The following is a 26,243-nucleotide window of genomic DNA, read 5'->3' as shown; positions in this document are numbered from 1 at the left end:
GGGCCAGGGTGGAAAACAATAGAGAGTGAGCCTGGAGGGACAGTATCTAGCATCCTACAGCCAATGAGAAGAGAATAAGTACCAGGGGGAAAATAGCAAGGTAAGAGGTCAGGAGTGGGGAGAAGTTTGGGGGAGGGGCAGCCAAGGGAAAGAACTTGCTAGAAACATCAAGTCTCTTTCCTTTGCATGCTAAATGCCTCCTTATTCTGTTTGCCTAGGACTGATTGTGCCCCCTCTCTCATGTCCTTCCATCATCTCTGTGTCTGTTCTTTCTGCTACATGCTGTGTTCTCTCTGGACAGCCTCACAAGTTCCTGAACAAAAACAAACCTGGGCTCAAAAACAGGGAGTCTCTGCTCTGTCCGCTTTTCACAGATGGGGCATTTACTGTGTTTTTATTTTATTATGATTAGACTGTTCTTAGAACAGGAAATAATTTTACAAAATGATTGAGAAAATAGCATAGAAAGTTCACATGTATCCCACATCCAGCTTCTTTATTATTAATATCTGCCATTAGCATGGGACATTTGTTACAGCTAGTGAAGAAATAATGATCTATTATTAAGTAAAACCCATATTTTATTCTGATTTTCTTAGTTTTTACCATCGACTAGACCTGTCTCTATGCCTACTCTGCCTCATCCTAGCCCTGCGATCTGTTTTCTCTAATTCCCTTTGAGACTTTCAAATGCCAACAGAGAAAAATCATAAACTTGTGGGGAAGAAGCAGGTCTAGTCTAATGAGAGAAAACATGGGCTCGTCAGACAGGCAGAAACCCTCTACAGGACGTGGTGGCCCACACCTGTGATCCTAGTTATTGGGAAGGTGTAGGTAGGTGGATCCCTGTCTAAGGCCAGCCAAAAAAGGGACTTTCCCTGAAAAATAACTAGGGCAAGGGCTGTGGGGCATGGCTCAAGTGGTAGAGTACCTTCCTAGCAAGTGCAAGGCCCTGAGTTCAAACTCCAGTACCACAAAAAAAATCAAATAAATAAAAAACACTCTCCAAATTCTGTAGTATTTAGCTCATACATCTCCTTAGTCTTCTCCAATCTGTGACAATTTCTCAGGCTTTTCTTGCTTTTCATGACCTTGACACTTTTGGAAAGTATTGGTCAGGAATTTTGTAGAATGTCCTGCAATTTGGGTTTGTTTGATGTTTTCTCATGACTACTAGACTAGGGTTTTGAATTTGGGGAAGAATGCCATAAGGGAAAGTGCCTTTCTAATGATACCACATCAGGGAGTATATGATATCATCATGACAGATAATGTGAGCCTTGATCACTTGATTAAGGTGGGGTCTGTCAAGTTTCACTACACTGAGTAACTTCCTTCCTTCCTTCCTTCCTTCCTTCCTTTTCTTTTTTCCTTCCTGGAGCCCAGAGCCTCACACGTGGAAGTAAGCACTAGGCCTCTGAGCCACACCCACAGCCCTCTGGTTTTCTTTTTCATACTCTGTTAGAAGTAAGTCACTAAGTTCAGCCCATGCTCCAGGAGTAAGGAGTTAGGTCCTTTTTGGGAGGAAGGAGTATCAAAGAATTTGTGGATACGTGAAAGCCACCACAGGAACTAATATTTTGGGGTAGACACTTTGAGACTGTGCAAAGATTCTGCCACTCTTTAAAGTCTCACTCCCTAACTTTAGTATTCATCTGTGAATCTTGTCTGTACAATTGTTACTTGACTCATTCCTTCTACATTTATAATGTGAACTCCTTCTGGAAGGACATTCCATCCTTTCTACTCATTTACTTATTTATCCACTCATGCATTTATACCAGCATGCACTGATATTTTATTCCAACACAATTATTATTATTATTTTGTAGCTCAAATTATTCCACTTTTAGACACTAGAAGCTTTTTCAGGTTCATTCATGTGGTTTTTTGATATGACTTCATTCCTTTTTTTTTTTTGTATTTTGCTTTGTGTGTGTGTGTGTGTTGAGCGCTACTTTATTTTCTATCTGTATGAAATTCTCCAGATTCATTATATATTTTCAGTCTGCCCCAGCCCTACAATGCACTATTTTGCAGAGGGCCTCCTAGGCCATGTTGAATGTCCCTGATGCTATGCTAGTCATTGCATTGAGGCCCCAGATCAACAATTCTCACAGTGTTAAAGATTCCAACAGGGCTGCTATCCTTACCCAGCACTAAAAGTCATGTAACTCTGGGCAAGTTATTCTACATAAGCCTAAGTGGGGAATAGCAATCGTGCTTCCTTATGGGGTTGCTGAAGGATTAAGTGAGAACACAAGCAAAGCAGTCCACGTGGCTGTCTAGAACTCAATACTTACTTGTTGGTGATACTAAAGATGCTACTGACTGCTTCTGGTATGGGCAACTGGTTTGAAGGGCAAGGACTCTGGATGCAGACTGCCTGGCTATATAATCTTGTAAACCTCTCTGTGCCTCACTTTCTCAGCTGAAAAATAAGGGGATACAATGCCTATGTTAGAGGATGGAATTACTATACACAGTGCACTCAGAACAGGTCTACCAACATCATGCAGTTTTAATCCTTAGAAGACAGAACGGCCAAATTCATAACTAGTTTGATCACTGTCATGTGTTGCTGACGTTTTTTCCACTGAGGGGTCAACACATGGGTGAGACAGAATTGCCCAATCCACATTTGTCTCACGCTGATGCTTGAAGCCCAGATGGCCAGTGGCTTTGGGGAACTCTTTGTAAAGCCATCAAATTTGGCCATTAAAAAATAACTACGATCAGCCAATGCTGAGGGACCCATTTTGTGGAAAAAAGAAATGTAACTAACACAGTTAGTGACACAATAATTAGGACGCAGGGGAGACTGCTGACAATTTGGAGGTGTTTTCTCAGAGGAAATACCAAACGACTTACAGTTTCCGGAACATTACTAGATAATTAAATCAGCAATTTGTTGCCTCAGAGTGACAGTTGTGGCCCTCTGTCTGTGTACACAGAATCCAGCATCCAAAGACAATTCTTGCTCTTTCTTAATTGTAGGATAGGGTGTCATGAAAATTCCTTCCTTCCCATTGAAACCCCCAAAGAGTTTTATTGTTATTAGGATACGTTAATCATACAAAATAACAGGTTTCATTAGGACATTTTCATACCTGTATATAATGCAAATTGATTATAATTCCCCCATTACCATCTCCTGTCTCCTTTCCTATTCCCACTGGCTTCCTTCCTCTTCCCAAATAGTCCTCTTTCTACTTTCATTTCTTTTTGTCTTTTCTTTTCTTAATCTATATTGCTCATCTGAGAGAAAACTTGTGATACTTGTCTTTCTGAGTCTGGCTTATTTTGCTTAACAATGATGATCTTCAGTTCCATCCATTTTCCTGAAAATGACAATTTTATTCTTTATGGCTGAATAACTGTATATCTATATACACATTTTCTTTATTCATTTATCTGTTGAGAGTCACCTAGGCTGATACCATAAGCTGGCTACAGTAAACAGTGCTGCAAAAAACATGAGAGGGCAGGTGTCTCTGTATATGGAGTTAGATTCCTTCAAGTATATGCCAAAGTTGTAAGGTAGTTCTACTTTTAGTTTTTGAGGAGCCTCCATACTGATTTCAATAGTGGTTGCACTAATTTACATTCCCACCAACAGTGGGTGAGTTCCTTTTTTCCCTGCCTTCTCACCAGCATTTGTTATTGTTTGTTGTCTTCATGATAACCATTCTGACTGGAGTGAGATGGAATCTCAGTGCAGTTTTGATTTGAATTTGCCTGATGGCAAAGGATGTTTAACATTTTTTCATGTATTTAATGGTCATTTGTACTTCTTTTGAGAATTGTCTGTTCAGTTCATTTGTCCATTTATTGAATGGATTATTTGTTCTTTGAGCATTTATTTATTTCTCATGGTACTGGGTTTGAACTCAGGGCCTTGTCCTTGGCAAGCAGGTGCTCTACTTGAGTCATGCCCCCAGCACTTTTTGCTTTCATAATTTTTGAATAGGGTTTCACATTTTTTTTCCTGATGGATCTCAACTGCAGTCCTCCTATTTATGACTCCTACATAGTTGGGATGACAGGTATGCACCACCACATACCAGCTTTTTATTATTTGAGATGGGGTCTAGTGGACTTTTTGTCCAGACTGGCTTCAAACTGCAATCCTCTTGATCCCTGCCTGGTGTTTAATTTTCTTTATATACTCTGGATATCAATACTCTGTCAGATGAATAGCTAGCAAAGATTCTCTCCCATTCTGTAGGCTATCTCTTCACTCTGGTAATTGTTGACTTTGGTGTGCAGAAGCTTTTTAATTTGATGCAATCCCATATGTTAATTCTTCCTGTCATTTCCTGAGCTTTTGGAGTCCTATTCAGAGAGTCCTTGCCCATGCCTATCTCTTGAAATGTTTCTTCTATGTTTTTCTCTGGTAGTTTCAAAGTTTTACATCTTACATTTAGATCTTTGATCTGTTTTGAATTGACTTTTGTACAGAGCAGAAGATAAAGATCTCCTTCAGTGTTCTGCATGTGGAAATCTAGTTTTCCCAGCACCATATATTAAAAAGCCTGTCTTTTCTCCAATGTGTTTTTGGTGCCTTTATAAAAATCGGATGTCTATAGCCATGTGGATTTACTTCTGGATATTCTATTGTATTCCATTGGTCTTTGCATCTGTTTTTGTTACCATGAGTCTGTGATATAATTTGAAGTCAGTATTTTGATTCCTCTAGCATTATTCTTTTTGCTCATTAGTGTTTTAGGTCTCCAGGGTCTTTTGTGCATCCAAATGAATTATACAATTATTTTTTCTATTTCTGTGAAGAATGTCATTGGAATTTTTGTGGGGATTGCATTGAAGCTGGAGGTTGTTTTTGGTAATATAGACATTTTCATAATATCAATTCTGCTGATCCATGAACATGGGAGGTCTTTTCATCTTCTGGTGTTTTCTTCCATTTCTTTCTTCAGTGTTTCATCCCAATGAGTTTTCTTGTCAAGAATATTGGGATTCTCTTACTGTTTCATGAAAGCTGCAATCAGGAAAAGTATAGTGGTGTGACAGTTGAGGTGAGGGCAGGCCCCCTCCAGCTCAGGAGGCCACACAGGAGTCCCTTCCCCTTCTTCTCACTCATCTTGGCTCCTGTCCTTCCTCCTGTCCTACAGTGCCCTCCTTGAAGCCAACTTGAGCTATACATTTGACAGACATTTCCCCACACACAGTCACTTGTGAACAACTTTCAGGTTTTGTCTTATCCACAAATGATATATATTATTATTTGTCCAACATTTTTCTTTTAATAAACTTACTTTCAAAAACATGAATGCCCAATTTAGTCTCATCCTTGTCAATGATATCCATGGAGTCACAGAAATGTCACTTGACCTCAGCCAATGGCTGAGTGGGGTCTCCTCTCTTTATGAAAGAAAATCTACTGTGGCCTGCTGAAAGCAGGAATGGAATGGACAGGGCCCAAAGGAGAAACCTGAACTCTCAGCCTTCTCCAAAATAAGACAATGACACAGATAGTGTGTGCTTCTTACATTAAGGGGCAAGTGTCTGCTCACTGTTGACAAACAGTGGGTTCTTGATATCCCTGAGAGTGAAAAGCAAGGTGGCTGGGAAGAGTGAAGGTGGAGGTTATCAATGAGTCAAGAGTTTGCAAGGTGGGGACAGGCAATGGCCTCAAGTCATCCTCACTCCACTAGGAGGTGCCCCTGGAATCTGTTCAAGCAGCTTTGGGTATTGCCCATGTATGGAAGAGACAAAGGCTTGTTCAATAAAATGTACATGAGGTCATTGGTTTGGAGTGACCTACTGCATTTGGACCAACTGGTTAAAACAAAATGGAGTCACTCATGCAGAAGTTCCTCACCACCAAGCTAATAGTCAAATCCCCAAAGAAGCGAGTATTAATTGGCATGATAAAGGAGTCGCCTTTGCTTTGATCTTTACAAGGAAAACAACTTTGAAGTAACCAATTTGCTTTTTTTTTTTCTTTAGATTCTGCTTTTCTTAGCCTTCTGTATCTATAAAGCCAACTTCTTCTGCTCAGTCATCAGAACACTCATTCTCTTTTATGGTGTGAGGTGTTGCTCAATTCTACTATGACAAAAAGAAAGCTAGTATACTTATATGAAATAGAACAAAGAAAGCAGTTGCAATTGCTTTAAGTGGGGCAAGGAGTGGGTTGAGGGGGAGAGACGATGGTGGTGATCTAAAGCAATGTACAATATAAGCCTAATAGGAATTTTCACTATGAACCCTCCCCCCACCATACAAAGAATATATTCTAATAAAAAATTTATTTAAAAAAATGTAGCCAGGTGTTGGTGGCTCATGCCTGCTATCCTAGCTACTCAAGAGGCAGTGTCAAGAGGATCACTCAGTTGGCTTGCCCAAAGCCAACCCTGGGCAAATAGTTCACAAGACCCTACCTTGAAAATACACAAAAAACAGGGCTGGTGGAGTGACTCACGTGGTAGAGGGCCTTCCTAGCAAGTGTGAGGCCCTCCCTGAGTTCAAAGCTCACTACTGTCAGAAAAAAAATTAAATATGTTGTAATTTTGTCTTTTGACAGTCCTAAAGCTGACAGAGATACCAAGTCACAAACACTTGAATCCCACCAGCATTAGTACAATAGCAGAAGTAGTTCTGGCTGCAACCTAATGTGTAAGGAGACGCAGAAGACTGGAGGGTCCAGGGAAGGAAGACCAGGGAAGGGAAGGGTCAGAGAAGGGTCAGATCATGGTGGATCTTGTGATATCGGCAAAGAGGCTTTGATTTTATCCTGATGCTGATAGGAAGCCCTGAAGGATTGGAAGCAGGTTTGTATCTTGGTCATTCTGTGGCACAGTTCTAGCAGCACTGCGGTTGGGTTAGAGGGGTGTGAGACTAGAGGCAGGAGGCCAGTGAAGTTTCTACTGGATCTATGATCCAGATGAGACAAACTAAAGCAAGGTAGTTTGCTGTAGAGTTCAGGAGATAACAGACTCCTGAGATCCTACCTGATGACTGACCCAATATGGGGGAGGTGAGAAAAAGAGGGGCTTATGATGCATTCTGAATTCTAATATAATAACAGTATCATAAACAGGGTCAGGATTAGAGGAGGAAGGACAGGATTGGGTCTAGGTGACACATTCAGCTATTCACAGGAATAGTTAGCTGCAGGTTTCTGTGGGATACCCTTTTCTGGAGATGTCTTTTCTTTGGACACATTGACCCAGAGTTCAGAACAGAGGCTGGGCTTGAGAAAAAGATCTGAGAATCCTAGTATCTATATGATTATAGGAGCTGTGTCAGGGATGACCTCACCCAGGAAGAAGAAATGAAGCAAAGGTTAGTTAACTTTCCTATTTTCAACAAGACAAGGTACATTTCTTATTGTAGTAAAACTCACATAATGTAAGAATCACCATACTAACCATGTGAAAGTGTACAATTCGGTGGCATTGAGTGTGTTCCTGGTGTTGTACAATCATCACCATTGTCTAATTCCTGAATGTTTTCATCTCCCCAACAGGAAACTGTACCAATGAAACTCCTCAGCCCCAGCCCCAGCCCAGCAACTACTAACCTGTCTGCTTTCTGTCTCTATGGATTTGTCTATTTTGGTGGTAAGGGGTTTGAACTTCTAGGCAGGTGCTCTGCCACTTGAGCCATGCTGCAGCCCACTCCATTCCTTTTTATGGCTGAAGAACAGTCCATTTTATAGAACATCATGGTTTGTTTGCACATTCATCAGTTGGTGGGCAAATGGATTGTTTCCAAGGGGTTAACTTTTTTATTTTTTACTTTTTATTATTGTTGTATGGGGGTACATAGTGACATTTACCAAAGTTCTTACAATATATCATAGTTGAATTCACCCCCTCCTTCATGCTCCTTTATCCCCTCTCCAGGAGGTTAACTTTTAATAAAACCAGGAAGAAGAAAGAAGAGACTAAGAAAGGGTCTGAGAAAGGAAAGTCAGAGTTACAGAGGAAACAATCGAAGAGGATAATTTCAACAAAAGGAGGGTGTGGTAAGCAGTGTCAAATGTTTCAAAAAAATACTGAAAATTAACCATTGAGAGTCCGACCAAAGGAAAGGCTGGTGACTTTCACAGCAGCTTTTCCTTAGAGAGATGAGGACAGAAGCTAGATGGGAAGGGGAGGTGAGGCCTGGGGCAGGCAGGCACTGTTTTGTAAGAGATTTGGCACTGATGAGTAGGAGAGGATGAGAGAAGAATATGGAAGGGCGCGAAGCTGTGGAGAGATGCAGGGAAGAGAAGGCACTGGAGGTTCAAGGGAGAGCAATGGAAGGGTCAGTACATATTACAGTCACTTGGAATTCCACCCACTTTACTCCAAATCTCTAGGAGTGAGCCCAGGCCTCGTGTTTTAAAATGTCCTCAGGTAGCCCGGCACTGGTGAGTCACACCTGCAATCCTAGCTACTCAGGAGGCAGAGATCAGGAGGATTGTGTTTCCAAGCCAGCCTGGGCAAATAGTTTGTGAGACCCTAACTCGAAAATACCCAACGCTTAAAAAGGGCTGGCAGAGTATTTCAAGTAATAGAGCACCTGCCTAGCAAGCATGAGGCCCTGAGTTCAAACCCTAGTACCACCAAAAACAAAACAAAACCCCAAAAACTGTCCTCAGGTGAAGGTATCCTAGTTAGGACTGAGAACTACTGAGATAAGGCTTGCTGGGGATGACCACAGGAGAAGGGACACTTGTTAAGTCTAGTCAAAAGAGTGGCTATAATGAGGTGAGAGCCAGAGAGCGGAGGGGTTTTTCCATTCACTTTCTCTATGAAACAGGCTAAGTTATCTGCTGAGAGGGAGGGGTGGGGTAAATTCATGATTATTTTATACTCTGTCTATAAAGCCAAGATAAGATTTTCACACAGGCTGCATGTAACAGGGACTATATCACATTTCTTTCTCTCCCCCTCCTCTCTATACTTTTTCCCTTCTTCAAAAATCCCTCTCTCAACAATTTGAAAATGGAAACAATTTAATTTTTTTTCTTCTTTTTTTGGGGAGGGGGGTGGGACAGAGTCTTTCTGTGTTGCCCAGGCCAACCTTGAACTCATGATCCTCTTGTGTGAGCCTCCCAAGTTGCTGGGATGATGCCTGGTTGATTTGTAGTCTTGATCAAATCAATTGCCTGTTTTTTCCTTTTTTAAGTAACCTTTGCCACAGTAATAGCTAAGCTGTCTGGACAGTATCAGCTTCCTGTTTAGCACTCCTCAGCATCTTTACTTTCAATCCCTTAGGAAACAAAACCAAACTAAATTGGGCACAATGGTTCATGCCTGTAACCCAAGCTACTTGGGAGGCAAAGATCAGGAGGATTGTAGTTCTAGGTCAGCCTGGGTTAAAAATTCTCAAAAAACCCATCTCAGCCAGTAAAAGCTGGGTGTGGTGGTGCACATCTGTCATCCCAGCTAGAAGAGAAGCACAAATAAGAGAATCGCAGTCCAGGCCAGCCCAGGCATAAACTGGAAGACCCTATTCGAAAAATGCATAAAGCAAAAAGACCTGGGGGACTTAAGTGGTAGAGTGTCTGCCTAGCAAGCATAAGGCCCTGAGTTCAAATCCCAGAACTGCAAAAAAGAAAACAAAACCAAACTATAATTAGGTAACATGTTTGCAAAATAAATGCAAACTACCTTGGGCAGTAACTTAAAAATAGAATTGACAATTATATAATGTATATGTTCACACAGGAATTCCTTCCCCAAACTCAATTATTCTGAGAACCCAAAGGGATGGGTCATAAGGCAGTATTTTAATTGCAAGAGATTTTTTTTTTTTACATCAAATTGGGAGATGGGAGCAGGACTGGGGTTTGAATTCAGGGCTTTGTGCTTGCAAAGCAAGCGCTCTACCACTTGAGCCACACCTCCAGTGCACAAGCCAGTATTTTAGATTCAGAAAGTCATTTTTATTCATTTGCTTTAGAGAATTTAGGGTTTTTGCTACTCAGGTGGAGCCAAGATTTTTGGTTTTTGTTTTTCATGGATAAACTGAGGAATGGTAGTCTGATGATTAAGTCACAGAAGTTATCATTAGAACAGTGAGACCCATGGTTCCACATAACAAATATTTTGGGATGGTTATAATGATTAAACATTATTTCCTCAGCATTTATGTTTCCATGGTCAGTCACTGGGAAGCAGTATTTCTTAATTTTCTTGGGTTCTTGTCCTACTTTTGAATAGTTCTGTGTAAAACAGATAATCGTAGGCCAAAGTTTACAAACTGGGAGCCCAGATAATAAGGTGTTTTTTGTTGTCATTTTGAGGTACTGGGGATTGAACCCAGCACCTTGTGCATGCTAGGCAAAGGCTCTACAACTGAGCTACAGTTCCAGCCTGCAGAATGAATTTTGCTGATTTTACTAAACATCAGAATTAACTGACAGGGGCTGGTGGAGTGGCTCAAGTGTAGAGTGCCTGCCTAGGAAGCATGAAACCCTGAGTTCAAACCCCAGTACCGCCAAAAAAAAAAAAAAAAAAAAAAAAAAAGGATTAACTGACAATATTTGTCAGGTAATTTCAGATGAAAATTAGATTTCTGGCTTCTCTTTAAAAGTTGGTAAATGCAGTAACTTGGCCTTGTCTATCAACAATTGGCACATCCTTCACGGCTTCACGGCCACTTCCCCTTCAGACCAGGCCTGCCTTCTCCAATTCTCCACCACCTCTGACTTGCAGCTCTCTATTTCCTGTGTGGTCACTAGGAGCACCTGAGATTGAGACTTGACCCCGCCTACTCCAGGCCAACAGACAGCTGCTTCAGATCAACTGATTGCACTGTCATTGTGTGTGTGTCTCCACTGAGACTGGGAATTCCTTGAGGGCTAGGGTGTTACTCATATTGTACACTCGTGCACCTACAGCCCCCTGCTTAGCACAAAGTCACTCCATAAATTTTGCTTATGGTTCTATGAGGTTCAATTCTTTGCAAGCATTTGGCTATAGGTACAAAAGTGAAAGTTGTAGTTCTGTCCCTCAGGTACAAAAGCATAGAAATCCTGAGAACAAAATCAGTCCACCCTGCTGGTGAGAATGTGACTGCAGGATAGGCTTCATGATCAAGGGCTTCTCTTAGCAGGTCAGTCGTGAAATGCTGATCGTCTGGATTTCTTTTGAGTCACAATACCAAAGGCTCCGAGGTCTGAAGTAAAACAACAAAGAACCTGCTTTGTTTGGCTTATTCAAATGTTTCCTAATCATTTCCCTTTTCATCATTTTGACACCCAATCTTTGATTTTGTAACATGCCACCTTTAGTAAAAGCTGGCCAGCTGTTTTCTAATGATGGTGAGCTAAAAGTATCCTAGTTAAGACAAATTTGCAAGGACTATGTGACAGTCCCATGGGTCCCTGGGGTGTCTCATTGGGAAACATGGCTTTCGCTGTGGTCTTGCTAGAAGTCAGAATTAAGCTACTGTGTTTCTTTTCGTCTGTTGGGCACCAAATCTCTGAAGATACAATAGCTTCCACTTGTATGTCATTAATAGTATTCGTGGTCACATGCACTATCTCAGTGTCTCCTCCCAACAACCCCGAGGGGAGGGATGGTTAAACGTGCCAGAAAGGCTTCAGTGACTTGCTTTTGGCTCAAAGCTAGCCAGAGGAAATGCACAGACTTAAACCACTCTTCACTCTGCATCTGATGCTCCCCCTTACTGCCATAGTGTTTTCTTTTTGCTTTGTTCTTGTTTGTTTGTTTCTTGAACATGTTATTTAGCTTGAACACTGGCTGTAAATTTCTGGAATCTACTTTCCTCCCACTGACCCTGATGTCGTCTGGTGCAGCCTTGAAGACCGCCAGGTGGTCTCGCACCTGGCATGCCTGGTACGCACAAGCTGATGCCCCAGAAGTCCCAGGGCAGAGTGAGGTGTGACCCCAGCCTCTTGTTCTGCTCCTTCACCTAGTCATTCCAGTTCTAAGCCCCAGCTGCATCCCTGCAGTTTCTGTAAGGAAAATATTGCGATCTTGCCTGTTTCTCCTTGCCCGGCAAGAGGAGCACTCGTGTGAACGGCCTGGTTTGCAGAAAGGGCCTGCTGCCTAAGTCACTTATGAGCCTTGAACCCTCTTGGTGTGTTTGCAGAGTGCGGGTGGGAGGGCTGGGGAGAGGTGGCCTCCATGTCCACCAGGGTAAGGATACCTGAGAGGAGGGACAGCTTGTCCAAGTGGCCCAAGGGATGTCCTGTTTTCCAACATGACTGAAGTGCTGGGCATAGCAGAGTGCTCCCTCTGTTCCTGTTCTGCCCATAGTAGTCTCCTGGGGGTATTTATCCTAAAACAGAGACGTTAATTATATTTGTTCTCCCTGTTTCTGCTGACACTTGATTGGATGGTTTTCATTTTTTCATTGTCCAGTCTCAGATAAGCCTTCCGACATCTCAAAGAAACAGTGTTAAGAGCCCAGCTCTGGAGACAGACTAACCAGTTGAATCTGAGCTTCAGCAGTAACTAGTTCTGTGACTGTCTACACCACAGTTTCCCCTGCTGTAAATTGGGGCTAATAAAAATAGCCTCACATGGCTGACTGGGGATTAAGGGAAATGATTCAAGTGAGTGTATCTAGGGTGTTAGTTTGTTATCATATGCTACAACAGTATAGGTAATTTATAAAAGAATAGATTTATTTGGCTCATCCTTATGGCACCTGGGAGATGTGGCATGTGGAAGGACAACAGAGGCTAAGAATGAGGGAGTGGTGCGGGCCCAAGCCCACTTTTGTAACAAAACCACTCTTTGTATAAGCCACTCCAGAAATAGGACAGGAATCCACTCACAGGGGCAGAGCACTTCTGATCTAATTGCTTGTTAGTTGACTCCACCTTTGAAGATCGAATGATTAATAAAACCTCACCAATACCTAGAAAGAGAAATTGTCCTAGAAAATTTGAAGTTATGAAAACTATTCATTGAACAGGATGAGTAGAAGAAAACTTAAGATATAAAATCACCTGTTAGTTTAGGATCATAAAAATGTATTTTGGCTGGGCGCTGGTGACTCACATCTGTAATCCTAGCTACTTGAGAGGCAGAGATCAGGAGGATCTCGGTTCCAAGACAGCCTTGAGCAAATAGTTCCTGAGACTCTGTCTCAGAAAAAAAGAATAAAACAACACCAAAAAAGGCTGATGGAATCGCTGAAGTGGTAGAGCGCCTGCCTAGCAAGTGTGAGGCCCTGAGTTCAAATCCCAGCACTGCCAAACCTATCATGTATAGTACTCTCAACTATTTAGTAATCTTAACTATGTGAAGTGTGGAAAGTAAAATTGACAGAGAGTATGCTACATGTTATAGGGGTGCCTCGTTGTAATAAGATTATGAGTGATTTTTTTTTTCCCCTTCTGCTTTATCTTCTTTTGGTCCTTTTTAAAATTTTTAAATAAATTATATATTCATGATATAGGGGAGGGTTCATAGCGACAATTCCGATTAGACTTCTATTGTACATTAGTTACATTGCCCCCATCGTCTCTCCCCCTCAGCCCCCTCCCTGCCCCACTCAAAGCAATTGCAAGAGGTTTCTTAGTTCTGTTTCACATAGGTATATGAAGTCCATCTGCCATATACTGTCACCTTAATCTCCTTCCTTCACCCTCCCCCTCCCACCAGTAACTATCCCCCAAACATCCCGCACACATTGTGCCTATTTTACAGTCCTGGTTTTCATAATTAATATTTGAGTTGACATTTAAAGGAGTGTCTCAACGTATGCCCTCTGTGGGTGTGCTTTGCTTTGGTCTGTTCAATCCCTTCCATTACTCTCCCTTACCCCTTTTCCTCCCAACCCCCATTTTTAACATCTTTCACTACACATCCTTCACATCTTATGTTATGCGATATTACTGATGCTCTGTCATTCTCTTTTCCTTCCCCTCTTTCCCCAAGTTCCATACAGTAGTTCCACTGTTACAGATATGTTCTACCTCTGAGTCTGTATATGGTCATGCTTGTTTTTGTGTATATGTTTATCTTTTGGATCTATCTTCCATGTATGAGAGAAAACATGAGGCCTTCGTCTTTCTGAGTCTGGCTAACTTCACTTAACATGATGTCCTCCAGTTGCCTCCATTTACCTTCAAACCATATGTCATTATTCCTTGTGGCTGAGTAATACTCCATTGTGTATATGTCCCACAATTTCATGATCCATTCCTCAGTTGTAGGGCACTGGGTTATTTCCAGAACTTAGCTATTGTGAATAGTGCTGCTATGAGCATCAGTATACAGGTGCCTCTATTCTGTCCTGTTTTACGTTCTTTTGGGTAGATGCCCTGGAGCGGTGTAACTGGATCAAATGGCAGTTCTATCTCTTGTTTTTTGAGGAATCTCTATACTGCTTTCCATAGTGGTTGTACTAATTTGCATTCCCATTAGCAGTGTGAAAGCGTTCCTGTTTCACCACATCCTCACCAGCATTTCTTCTTGTTATTGCCATTGATCATGGCCATTCTAACTGATGTGAGATGAAATCTAAGTGTTGTTTTGGTTTGCATCTCTTCTATAACCAGAGAAGTGAACACTTCTTCATGTATTTACTGGCCATTTGTTCTTCTTCCTTTGATAATTCCCTGTTAATTCATGTGCTCATTTTTTCATTGGGGTGTTGATTCTTTGGGGGCTGAGTTTTTTTTAGTTTCCTATAGATTTTGGATGTTAGAGCCCTGCTAGATGAGTAGCTGGCAAAGATTTTCTCCCATTTTGTGGTCTGTCTCTTCTGTGCAGAAGCTCTTTAATTTGATACAGTCCCAATTATTCATTGTTTCTCTTAGATCCTAAGCCTTTTGAGTTCTGTTTAGGAAGTCGTTCCCTATACTTACCTGTTCTAGTGTATTTCCTACTGCTTCACAGAGTTGTTTCAAAGTTTCAGGCCTTATATTAAGGTCTTTGATCCACTTTGAGTTGATTTTGGTACAGGGTGAAAGACAGGGATCTAGTTTCGGTCTTCTGCATGTGGGTATCCAGTTTTCCCAGCAGCATTTGTTGAAGAGGCTGTCTTCTCTCCATTGTGTGTTTTGGGCTCCTTTGTTAAAGATCAGCTAGCTATAGATGCATGGGTTTATGTCTGGATCTTCAATTCTGATCCATTGGTCTTATTGTCTGTTTTTTGTTCTGATACCATGCTGCTTTTATTGTTATGGCTCTGTAGTATATTTTGAGATCAGATATTGTGACACCTTTTTGGTCCTTTTTAACTTTGCTACAGTTAGTATGTATTACTAGGTTACTGTGGAAAAGTACTTCAATTAGATAGATATTACATATAATTTAGCTGATAAAGTGATCATATTTTGGAAAGTTCAGGGTGTGGTGGTCAAGGAGGAGAAATCCTTACATCACCACAATAGCTTTTCTCTGAGTTTTCCTTCATTTTTTTTTCCAGATCACTCAATCTTTACTGATTTGTACTAGAGAGTTTGAAGTGTAAAAACAGTTCCTTTTTAGTGAGTAGAATATTTTTCTTTCCTATCTAGGGAACTATCTTTGAAGTGTCAAGACCCAAGGCAGGAAACCAAAGCCATGGAAGAAGATTCACATTAAATCCAGAGTCAAGGTAAAGTGAGCTATTTGGTCTTAATAATTAGTTCAACTAGCCTTGTGAACTTTTACCTTTCCATTGATTTTCTTCTGGGATTTACAATATGCCAGTGCTATTCTGCTTGTATTACTGTAACACTTTTTAAAAATTTTTCTTGGGCTGGGTGTACAGCTCAGTGGAAGAGAGCGCTTGACTTGCATATGCAAGGCCCTGGGTTTGATTCCCAACACCACACGCACACACACACCCACACACACACACACACACACAAATCCAAATTTACAGTTCACTCAACCAGAGCTAACTTCCATTTAGTACAACACCTTGATTTGTCTGTGCACAGGTACCAGGCCCTGTGCTGAAGGAAGGGATACCAAAGCAAGACCAGGAGCTTAGGGCCTAGTTGATGGACTCATATAAACAATGACAGAATTCATTCAGGAACTTGGGCAGAACAGAGGAGACAGACTTCGGAATAGCCAGTTGTAGTGGAGCAGGAACACAGCAACCAGAAAAGGCTCAGGGATAATTCATTTCCCTGGCTGATTATGAAACTTTAGGTTATAAGTGGGTAGTTCTTCCCGACATGAAACTGTCATTTTCTTGTTTGTATTCTACCCTAATTATGTTATTTTGTAGACTAGCCACCTGATTGTATTCTCTGAAACATTAAGGCCATGCTTTGTGATTCCTTCCTTTATTGATAAGTTTAATGAATTTATAACATTCAAATCCAGTTCCATTGTATTCTAATAACTGGCCAAAAATTTTAATTAGCTCCTTAATCAGCTGTGACTGAGATTTATAAAACATGTATAACTTAAACTTTTAATTTTTATTTAAGCATATAATTTTGCATTCATTACCAATTATAGATGTCAGGTTCTGTGTGTCTGCCTCTGAAATGACTTGTTTTTCTTGTTTTAATCCTACCCTTCTCACATGGAGTCATGATTTCCAGCCTTTGTTTTTTTTTTCTACAGTGAGGAGAGAGCTAGATCAGTGTGGAGTTCTTCAGGCTTTAAAACTTCCTAACTTTTTATGTTTTTCTAAGTCCACAGATAATTTGATAGCAAATTTTATTGCTTTTTCTTTAGTGACCTGCTTGTATAGAACACACTTTTTTTTTTTTTGGCAGTGCTAGGGTTTGAATTCAGGGCCTCACACTTGCTAGGCAGGCTGTCTACCACTTAAGCCACTCTGCCAACCCATGACTTGCTTTTATAGTCTTCACAAAACATTGAACTTCATTTTCATAATTTGTGACTTTTTGATTGTTGTTGTTTTGGAGGGGGTTGCACTCATATTTCATTGCTTTAAGTAATAGTCAGAAACATGTTTTAAAACAAATAAATGTCTCTAACCATACAACTCAGCTGATCTGTATTGGTTCATCTTAAAAACGCCAGTGTGATCCAATGAACTTATTTTATCCCAGCATTCGGTGCGTTGGCATTGGTGGCTGTGAGAGAGGAGTAGAGAGTGTCAGTTAATCAGTTAAGAAGTGTCCTGTTAAGGGAACTTCTACTGTATGAAAATTTTGTTAGATTACATTTCTGGGTCAACCACTAGGGTTTGGAAGTCTCATTGTATTCAGCTGTGGCTGTTATGGCTTGAGCTTTGAAGATAGCTGGCCTGAATCTCAAGCTCTAAGCTAATGGCCCACAAAGTTTGTGTTACGTATTTAATCCACCATTCCCGAGCCATTTGAAGGCCATTCGATCATATCCTTTTCTATGGACAGATAAAAAATCTAAGGTAATCTAAGAAAACATTTTTCCCAGTTTATGACAATGTTCGAGGCTGCTGTAGAACTCCCACCTCAGTTGTAGTCTTGTGTTTTCTCCACAGACACAGAGCTTGACAGACTTGTGATGGAGCCAGAAAAGGCTGTGACAAGCAAGAGTGTTTGTGTTGAGATCAAGATCTTTCTTCTCCTCGTGGAGGCTCCCAGATACAAGGTTTCAGGGGCTGTCTTGTCAGATAGCATAACAAAGGCAGGTGAGTATTTTCCTGGGTTTATAGTTTTATTTCTCCTGGTCTATAGAAGTCTGATCCTTTTCAAAATGCCTATTGTTTCTGTCCATGCCTGAAATCCCAGCACTAAGAATAGGAGGCAGGAGGACAGAGAGTATGAAGCCAACCTGGGCTACCTAGCAAATTCCATGCACATGTAGGCTATGTAACAAGACTTACGCTCCCAAAACAAATAAAAGAAAAAAGCCTGCTGTTCAAAGTAATGGGACCAGTAAATGCATAGATTGTCTATTGCAAAATATCTGGGAATCTCTGCCTTCAACTCAGGTATCTCTATCCCCTTTTAATTAGAGCACACACTATGCCACACTTCATTTTTGAGGATGTCAGTTCTGGACCCTTAGAAGTAGGTTTGATGTGGAGACTGCTGGGAAGCAGGGCTGGTGAGAGATGTTCACTGTGGCATGTCTCCTGGCTTCTTTGTTTTTCTTCATTTTTTTTCTAAATCTGCTAAGGTGGAGCTCCCTTGCAGTTATACAGAGGATCCAATAACATCATAGAGAGAAGCCAACCAATTCTGCTAACAGGACCTTTCTTAGTCTATTTTTCTGTTTCTATAACAAAATCCCTGAAGCTGAGTAATTTATAAAGAATAAAAGTTTATTTGGGCCATATTTGAGCTGGGAAATTCAAGAGCATGGTGCTGTCATTTGTTTCACATTTGATGAGGGTCTTTTTACTGTACCACAACACTGAGGTGGCATTATATGGAGAGGCAGAGAAAGTTACCTAGAGTCTCTCTTCCTGTTCTTTTAATGCTACCGATACAATCATAGGGGCCCAATCTGCATGACTTTATCTAATCTTAACTATTTCTTAGAGGCCCCACCTCCAAATCCTTTTCTTTCTTTCATTCTTTCTTTCTTTTTCTTCCTTCCTTCCTTCCTGCCCTCTTTCCTTTCTTTCTTTCTCTCTCCTCCCTCCTCTCTCTCTCTCTCTCTCTCTCTCTCTCTCTCTCTCTCTCTCTCTCTCTCTCTCTCTCTCTCTCTCTCCCTGTCTCTCACAGGGTCTCTTGATATAGCCCAGTCTTTCCTGAAACTCTTGATCCTCTTGCCTAAGCCTCCCACATGCTGGGATTACAGGTGTGCATACCTGGCTCTCCAAATGCTATTAACATTTAAGTTGGGGATTAAATGAGAATGGATACATTCAAAGCATAGCAGAGTCTGATGGGGTGTTTGTAAGTTTGTAGTCATATTGTCAATTGAACAGAGTGAATTCATACTTACCAGACTTTCTGAAGACTCTTGAATGAATAGAATGCCAAATCATCTCCAGTGACCAATTGACTCATGTGTGTTCTCCAGGACCCCACTGCGAAATCCTGGGTACCTAGCGAGCCATACTAGTAACCAGAAAGTTGTTTATTAAATGGGAAACATAGCCAAAATTCTTTTTTTGGTACTGAGGACTGAACCTAGTGCCTTGTACATGCTAGGGAAGCACTACCACTGAGCTATACTCCTAGTCACCAGAAAGTTGTTTGGTGATTTTGAAATCTGAAAAGAAATGGTGCTACGGGGGACACTATGTGTCCTCAAGTTCTAATTTCTAGCATCTCAGAATGTGACTTTATTTGGAAATAAAGTCACTGCAAATGTAATAAACTAAGATGAGGTCATACAGGAGTAGCGAGGGCCCCTAATTCACTATGAGTGTATACTTATGAGAAGGGAAGTTTGGACACAGACCCACACAGAGGGAGAATATGCTGTGAAGATGAAGGCAGAGATGGCTAATGCTTTTCTTTGCCAAGAATTGCCAGAGATTGCAGCAAATTCCCAGATCCTAGGAGAGAGGCATGCAATGGATTCTTGCTCACAGCCCTCAGAAGGAACCAACCCTACCAATACCTTGACCTCAGACTTCCAGCTTCCAGTACTGTGAGACAGTAAATTGGCCACACCATCCAGCTGATGGCATTTTGTTATGGCAGCCTTAGCAAACTAATATAGATGGTTTTGAGAACTGTTTCACATTGTGGGTCTTGACAAATTACCTCATGACCCTGTCTAGTGATGAGATTATGAATAATGTCTCCAGATTTAAGTCTTTGTTTCTTGTCCAGTACTGGATACATTTTCCAAATTTTGGTCCTTGAGTTTCTCTTTCCTAAATCCAAGATCTTCCTTCTGGTATGTTAATATTCTTTATTATATCCCAATTCTCTTAGTCACACTTCAATTATATCTCACAGTATGACCGTGTTGCTCCTTCCAGGCATTTATACACTATTCTCAGTTTCCATGACTTGAAAAATCACCTGGGGGTGCTGGTTAAAAAAAAAGAAAAAAAAAAAAAAAGAGGAGGAACAGGTTTACAACCCCTATCCCTAGAGATCTTGATTCATGGGACTAAGGTAGCTCCCAGGAATAGGCATGTTGGATAAACATACACTGCTGTTAACTTCCTGATTTTCTGTTCATTCTTCCAGGCTCTTTCTTAGGACATAGTCAGGGTTCCAAGTTCTCTAGACCCAAGCTTCGTCATTCTTTGGTAACAATCCCAGCTTTTAGGACTTAGGTATTTTAGCTTCCTAAGAGTTTAGAAGTAGAGTGGGTGACCTGAGCCAGTCTCATTTGTTTAACACATTTTTTTTTTTTTTTAGCTCCTTCTATGAACAGAATACTGTCCTGGGGTCTGGGAATCCATCAGTAAAACAAATAGACAAAAATCCCTTACATTCCAGCTGGGGGAAAGTAGTAAGTAAATCCATCAACACACCAAGTGAGCATACTATAGGGAAGATATAAGCAAGGCAGGGGGCTTGTGAGTGCCAGGTATTGCTGTTTTAAATGGGCTATTCTGAGTAGGCCTCACTGACAGAGTGACTCACAGGTGAGTCATGTGCCTCTCTAGAAGAGTGCCTCAAATAGAGGGGACACTGAATATAAAGTTACTGATCAGCAGCTGAATACACATGGTATGTTTCCAGGAACGGTTAGGAGGCCATGTAGTTGGGTGGAAGAGAGAGAGAGAGAGAGAGAGAGAGAGAGAGAGAGAGAGAGAGAGGATGGCAGAGCTAAAGGTAGAAAGGTCACAGGGAGCCAGATCATGCCTTGGAAGGGCCTTGCAAGGTGGTTGGCTTTAACTCTGCGGGAGACGGGGAGCCTCTGGAGGGCTTTGAGTACTGACATTATGGGTGTACATTTTTAAAGGATCCCTCAGGCTTCTGTAGGAAAGCAGGGGTAGAAACCGGGCAGTGGTTAGGAGGCATCCCTAGTCATCTAGGCCAGAGATGTTGATGATTGGCAGTAGGCCGGGAGCTGTGGAGATGAGAGGTGGTTGAAACTGGAATGTGTTTTGAAGGTAGAACCAATTTTCTAATAGATGGAGTATAGAAGGTGATAAAGAGAGGCATGGAGGAAGACTCTAATTAGGGTAAATTTTGGCATTTGTGCCGAGAGTGCTGAGCAGAAGCTTCCATACATGAGGAGGCATGAGGCTTATAGGTTTCTGGCAACTGTTCTATGTCCATGAGGAGAGCCAGCCTGAGGGTGGAGCCAATGTGTGTTTGGCAGGGCAGAGTGGCAGAAAGAAACAGTGCTGAGCCACGGGACCTACTGCTGCAGGCTGATCTTTCCCCACACTCTCAGTTATGTGAACCAGTGAGTCCCTTTTGGTTCTTGCATCTGAAAGCATGTTTACTGTTTTTGTGACTCAGACTCTCTGAGAAGCCTCTCAGATGCACTGTTTGCCGAAAGAAACTTTTAGACGACTTTATTAGAGCAGTTTCAAGTTCACAGCACCATTAAAAGGAAAGGACAGAGATTTCTCATATGCCCCCAACATGAATAACCTCCTTTCCTATCAAAATCCCTCGCCAGAGGTAGCTTTGATTCAGTGATGTACCTGTGTTGACACATCACTATCACCCAAAGCCCATTGTTTACATCAGGGTTCATTCTAGGGGATTGTACATTCTAGGGATTTGGACAAACATAAATGTATGATGGCATGCACCCACTTTTACAGTATCAGACAGAGTGTTTTTCTGTCCTAAAATTCTGTCCTGTGCCTGTTCATCATTTCATCTTTCCAGCCACTGGCAGCCACTGATCTTTTTCTGTTTCCCTAGCTTTGCTTTTTCCAGAATGTCATAGAGTTATTCACTATGCAACTTTTTCAGAATGGTTTCTTCTACTTGTTAATGTGCTTTCAAGGTTCCTCCATGTCTTTTTTATTGCTTGATAATGCTGGATAACGTGAATGTACCAGCTTCTCCAGTTGTCTACTGAAGGACATCATGGTTGTTCCTAAGTTTTAGCAGTTATGTACAAGTCTGTGATAAACACCTGTGTGCAGGTTTTTGTGTGGATGTAAGTTTTCAAGTCATTTGGATAAATACCAAGGAGCAAAATTGCTGGGTTATATGGTAAGAATATATTTAGTTTTATAAGAAACTGCCAAACTGTCTTCCAAAGTGGTTGTGCCATTTTGTGTTCCCACCAGCAATGAGTGAGCATTCCTCTTGCTGCCCATTCTCGCCAGCATCTGATGCTGTCAGTGTTCTGAATCTTGGCCATCCTAATAGATGTGTAGTGGCATCGCTATTGTTTTAATTTGCATCTCCCTGATGACACACCTTTTCATGTGCTTATTTGCCATCTGTGTGTTTTCTCAGGTGCTAAGATCTTTTGCCCATTTTTAGATTGGGTCGTTTGTTTTTCTATTGTTGACTTTTTGAGGTCTTTGAATATTTTGGATAATAGTCTTTTGACAGATGTGTCTTCTAGTCTGTGGTTTATTTTCTCATTCTCTTGGTAGTGTCTTTTTGCAGAACAGGTGTTTTAAACTTCAATGGAAATTTAAGTCTTTCTTCCATGGGTCATGCCTATGGTGTTGTATGTAGAAAAACCTCACCTTATCCAAGACCATCTAGTTTTTTTCCTGTCCTGTTTTCCAGGAGTTTCATAGTTTAGATCTACCATTCATACTGAGTTAGCTTTTAGGAAGGGTGTCGGGTCTGTGTCCAGATGCTTTTCCTTTTTTGCATGTGGATGTCCAGTTGTTCCAGATGCATCTGAAGAAACTATTCACAATTCCACCAGACCAAGTCTACTGGTCACAGTAGATGAGATGTGAGTAGTGAGATGACTCCCCCATTTCACTGAATGAGCATCTTGGCAAACCACAAACTTCTTAGAGTACTGTGTCAGGAGTGGGGCCAGACCTACTTCATGGAGAAGGCCTGAAATCACTAGCACAACATCCCCATTGTGATTGCTACCTGTATTCTATAGAGTTGACAGCAGGTATTAGAGGACTTACTCAGATCAGAAAACTCTCCTGTTTCAAATCTAAAGTCAGTGTGTCCGATTAACTAATTATATCTGTCACACAGAAGTGAGGTGAACTTATTGGGAGGAGGCCATCTGACTTGCTGCCTCATGGATTGGCAATGCATTGATACCAATAAACTCCTGATCTGCAGCTTCACAGATCCAATAACTTCTGCACCCCTTCACTCAAGGTGGTTCAGCTAAGAGTACCTCCAAACTTGCACTAAACTGATGTGGAAAACAGCTGGTGAGATTATGCATAGTAAGAAGTGTTTCTCATACTTGAGATCATATAGACTCTTGACTATATCCTACTTCGAGTTATAGTTCAGTCAAACTATATCACTTTAGGTGATAACTTGACCAAAACAGTCATCAATGCAAACCTAGTCTGGCCATTGACACTGTATGGCAGTGCTCTGTAAAGAGGTGGTGATGTTTGTGTTAAAATTTTTATATCATCTTTAAACTGAAAACAAAAGCCTGGTGTGGTGGCTCATGCCTGTAATCCCAACACTTGGGAGGCTAAGGCAGGAGGATCCCAGTTTGAGGACAGCTAGTGCTACAGAGTATGACCCTGTCTTTAAAAAAAAAAAAAAGAAACAAAAACTTAAAGATTCTTCAAAGAATTCATGAGCCTCTGAGAATATAATTTAGATTGTGCTCTGAAAAGCAAAGCAATGGTTGAAGGGCTTTGTTTGAAAACTGGGGCTGTTTATGTACACAGGATGCTGTAGAGCCAGGGCACTCAGGAAACCAGGTGGCAGATTAGAAGGCAGATTGGCAAGTTAGAAGTGGAGCAGAGGGAGTGGGTTGTGCTCAGGGCATAGGTGCTAGACAAGAGGGACTGCTTATCCTGTCTGCATTTGCTGCACAGATATTCCTGTTTTGGACTCTACCAGTCCTGGAGAACAGAGCACTCTCTTTCTTGCACCAAGGTAAAGAAGTAGGGACAAATTATTACTCACTAACTTCCCTTTTCTTTGGTTTCATTTTACATCCCTGAACCCTCCCTGCCAATGGATCATTTCTAGGTAACTAGCTTCCCTCTTACAAGAAGAGACTTGGACCGGATGAGTGGAACTCTTTAACCCATGCCTTTTCGGTTAGCACGCTGTCCTTGGACTAAAATTCTGAGGGACCCACATACATTGTAGGCGATGGTAAAAGCAACTTTTGAATGCGTTTCCAATTTTGTCTACAGCAGTCTGAGGGTCACTCTTCCCGCTCAGCTGCTGCCCACCTCCATCCTCCTTTGAGTTGGTGCTAGGAACCAGAGAGCACTCGCTGCCCATGGCCATGAACTCGGTCCTGGCTCCTGAGCCACACTGGACTCCAGCCAGGCTCGGGCTGGGCTGCTTCCCAACCACCTGGGAGGACGCCCGCCGTTCCCAGGCAGCGGTTTCAGGGGCAGCATTCAATCGCCAGCCCTTCCGCGACCTCTTGGAGCCCCGAACTGGCACCCCCCTTACGATGAGAACCGAGGAGGAAAGTGCCTGGCCAGACTTAGAAAAGCGGGGGGGGGGGGGGGGGGGGGGGGGGAAGGGGGGGATTGCAGACCCCTCCCTCACCTGTCGGCTACACCCACCCGATGCCGATGCCTGTGTATGACCCCCACCCCCACTCGTGACCCCAGGCGCCCTTCAGGCCAGTCAGGCCTGACTGTTGCTGTGGCCTGAATCTCCCCTACCTATGCCTGTGGCCTCATCTTCTTCCTACAGCCTGGACTGCCAGTCCCTGTGAGCTCCTCCTTACCAAGTCCTCCCACCTCCTTCAGCAGCCAGTTGAAATGACACCTCTGGGAAGCCTTCTATGAGTTGAGACCAAAAAGGATGAAATCTTCTGTGTTTTTTTTTTTTTTTTTCCTTTCCCCAATTGCCATACCCGTTTTTCTGGGCCCATCTTTAAACACAAACAACTTCCTGACTTCTATTACAGCTATCGGATATGCATTTCTTAGCTATTCTATCAGGATATAAAGTGAGGCATAAGGACATGTCTGATTGACTTTTTCTTGTAAGGTTCTGCACATTGTAGGTACTTAAATGTGGAGTGATTAACCAGAAGTATTGCACACATGGTACACAAGTTACAGAAGACTGGATCCTCCACAGTTTCCCTAGAGAGGCTGACATAAGCAGGGCTTCCCCGGATCCTCCTGGCCTCCCTGCTCACCTGCAGCTCAGGGTCTTGTTGCAGGGGGCAGGAGCCTCTCCAGGTCCTTGACCCAGCAGTAAGCCAGGCTCCTTCTGATTGCCCAGTGCCTAGGTCATACCAGTTAATAGCTTGAATATGAGTCCTGAAGCATTCAAGCAGATGGCGGAGAAGAGAGCTGGGGTACAGATGTGTGTCACAGTAGTTAGTTAAGTGTGTGAGTCACATGCCATGTATATGAGGAGAATGAGAGAAATTGGAGAAGCTGGGTCTTGCAGGAAGCTGAAAAAAGCAGGGGCCATCATTTCACTTTTCATTAATTACTCTTGTAACTTCCTCTGGTTACAGTGCATTTATCTGCACAATAAGGCTGTTGTGGTTACAGTGAGATACAATGTTGCTCAGTACATGAATGAATGGTGGCTAGGTCAAAGGGAAAATGTGGAAGAACTCTTCCATTTTCTTGCTATGCTTTAACAGGAAAGTATTAGTTCCAGACCAAGTCTTAGAACTGAGTATTTGCCAAAGATGGGGAAAATGAACAGGTGATATTGCTGAGCCTAATGTGCCCAGTAGTCTGAAATATTTTTGAAATAGGAAGTGCTTCTTATCAGTTCAAATTTAAATTAAACCATGCTTTTTCTTTCTTTGTAAAGAAGGGCTTTGTTTTAATTTTAAGGTTTTTTTTATGTTTTGGGTTTTTTCTTCTGAAAGGGCTCACAACACATTGCCTGTGAGCATGTGGTCAGCGGCCAGTGAGCATGGACTAGGTTATGTCAAAGTTTGGCATAGCTTAGTTTGTTATCACTGTTTTTGTGATTTGGTTTAAAAAAAAATCACTTGTTGGTTATGTTTTTGTGTGCAATAGAATTGCTTAATAGAAGAGAATAAAATAAAGCAAGTGTCTGTAATTTATCCAAAAGCAGAAATTGATTTCCTTTCACAAGAGTTTTCAAGTATTTGAGCCACACCTTGATCTTTTTTTTTTTTTTTTCTTCACACCTTGATCTTGATGGGAGATCAAGATCAGGATGGGAGGAAGGCCAGAGATGTGTTGAGTAAAGTGAGAAGCGAAGACATAAGAGCAGCCCGGGGAAAGCAGGAGGAAGAGACAGATATGTGGAGATGGGTTGGGATAAGTCTTTGAACAGAGCCGTTAGTAGCAATGAACACCACTCACAAACCCAGTTATAACCTATGGAACAGAAACATGTTGTGGGCTTTGTAATTTCTCAGACATGTGTT

The 26,243-nt window shown here is 41.8% G+C and overlaps 1 long non-coding RNA gene across 2 annotated transcripts; it reads left to right on the top strand.

The window, feature by feature from the left end:
- Positions 1-35: 35 nt before the first annotated feature.
- Positions 36-24,342, top strand: LOC141422588 (uncharacterized). 2 transcript variants are annotated; one of them, XR_012447255.1, is made up of 6 exons: positions 7,259-7,308; positions 7,493-7,586; positions 7,872-7,993; positions 15,461-15,540; positions 17,377-17,526; positions 20,171-24,342. It is a non-coding gene; the product is annotated as an uncharacterized lncRNA (long non-coding RNA). The 2 variants fall into 2 exon arrangements; XR_012447256.1 differs by lacking the exons at positions 7,259-7,308; positions 7,493-7,586 and adding an exon at positions 36-100.
- Positions 24,343-26,243: the final 1,901 nt, after the last annotated feature.

The sequence above is a fragment of the Castor canadensis genome, chromosome 4 (genome assembly GCF_047511655.1).
Source record: "Castor canadensis chromosome 4, mCasCan1.hap1v2, whole genome shotgun sequence".
Classification (NCBI taxonomy): domain Eukaryota; kingdom Metazoa; phylum Chordata; class Mammalia; order Rodentia; family Castoridae; genus Castor; species Castor canadensis.
This window is presented reverse-complemented; position numbering and strand designations above follow the sequence as displayed.